Below are 1234 nucleotides of genomic sequence, written 5' to 3'. Positions count from 1 at the left end.
ATCGAATAGGACACAACATGTTGTAGTTGATGGAGTCCACTCAAACCCAGCAAAAGTCACCAGCGGTGTTCCCCAGGGAACTGTTTTGGGTCCGCTACTCTTCATAGTTTATGTAAACGACCTTTCCAGTGTCGTACATCACTGCAAAGTGAAAATATTCGCTGATGACACTAAGCTCCAGCAAATCGTCAATGAAGAAGCAGACCGAACTCAACTCCAGTCTGACCTATATGCTGTGAGTCAATGGGCAGACAGAAACAAAATGCAACTAAATGAGGGAAAATTTGAGCTGATGCATTTTGGAAGAAATTCCTCACTAAAACAACCATACTCTCTTCCTTCAGGGGAACCGCTCACAGCCTCTAACAATATCAGAGACCTGGGTGTAATTGTTGATGACGATCTCAGTTGGAGTGCACACATCAACAAGAAGGTCGATACAGCTCGTAGGATGAGTTCCTGGATCTTAAGAACTTTCCGGTCCAGAGAACAAGGTGTCATCATACCACTTTTTTCATCCTTTGTACGGCCACACCTTGAATACTGCTGCCCACTGTGGTCTCCTCACACAAGACAAAACATCTCCAGAATTGAGTCACCCCAGAGGGCTCTCACTAAACAAATTGAAGGCATGGCTGCTCTCGATTATTGGGATCGCCTTAAAGCCTTGAAACTTTACTCCTCCAGCGTCGCCGTGAGCGGTACATCATTTGTACGATGTGGAAAATATACCGCCAACTTTGCCCAAACGACCTAAACATTAGCTTCAAGGTTCATCCGAGACTTGGACCACGGGCTATACGTCCCCTGCCAAATTCAAGATCACAACATACATGTACACTGCAACATAATTTCTTTTCCTCAACAGGCTCTGCCCTATTTAACATTGTCCCGAGGGAGATCAAAGAGGAAAAGGATCCCATCAACTTCAAACAGAGCCTGGATAGATTCCTTCAAAGAATACCAGATAAGCCACCCATAATTGGATACAACTCACCCAACAAGAACTCACTACTTGAACAAAACTGGATACAACTCACCCAACAAGAACTCACTACTTGAACAAAACTTGACTTAAACAGGATTCGAATAATCCTATCAGGTGGTGCTATTAAGTTAGACATGGCCTGGACCAATCTCTGGTCGAAACATATCTAAGTTTTATATATATATATATATATATATATATATATATATATATATATATATATATATAATATATATATATATATAT

Source organism: Octopus sinensis, linkage group LG4, assembly GCF_006345805.1.
Source record: "Octopus sinensis linkage group LG4, ASM634580v1, whole genome shotgun sequence".
NCBI lineage: Eukaryota > Metazoa > Mollusca > Cephalopoda > Octopoda > Octopodidae > Octopus > Octopus sinensis.
The sequence above is the reverse complement of the archived record's forward strand: the minus strand, read 5'-3'. Positions refer to the sequence as shown.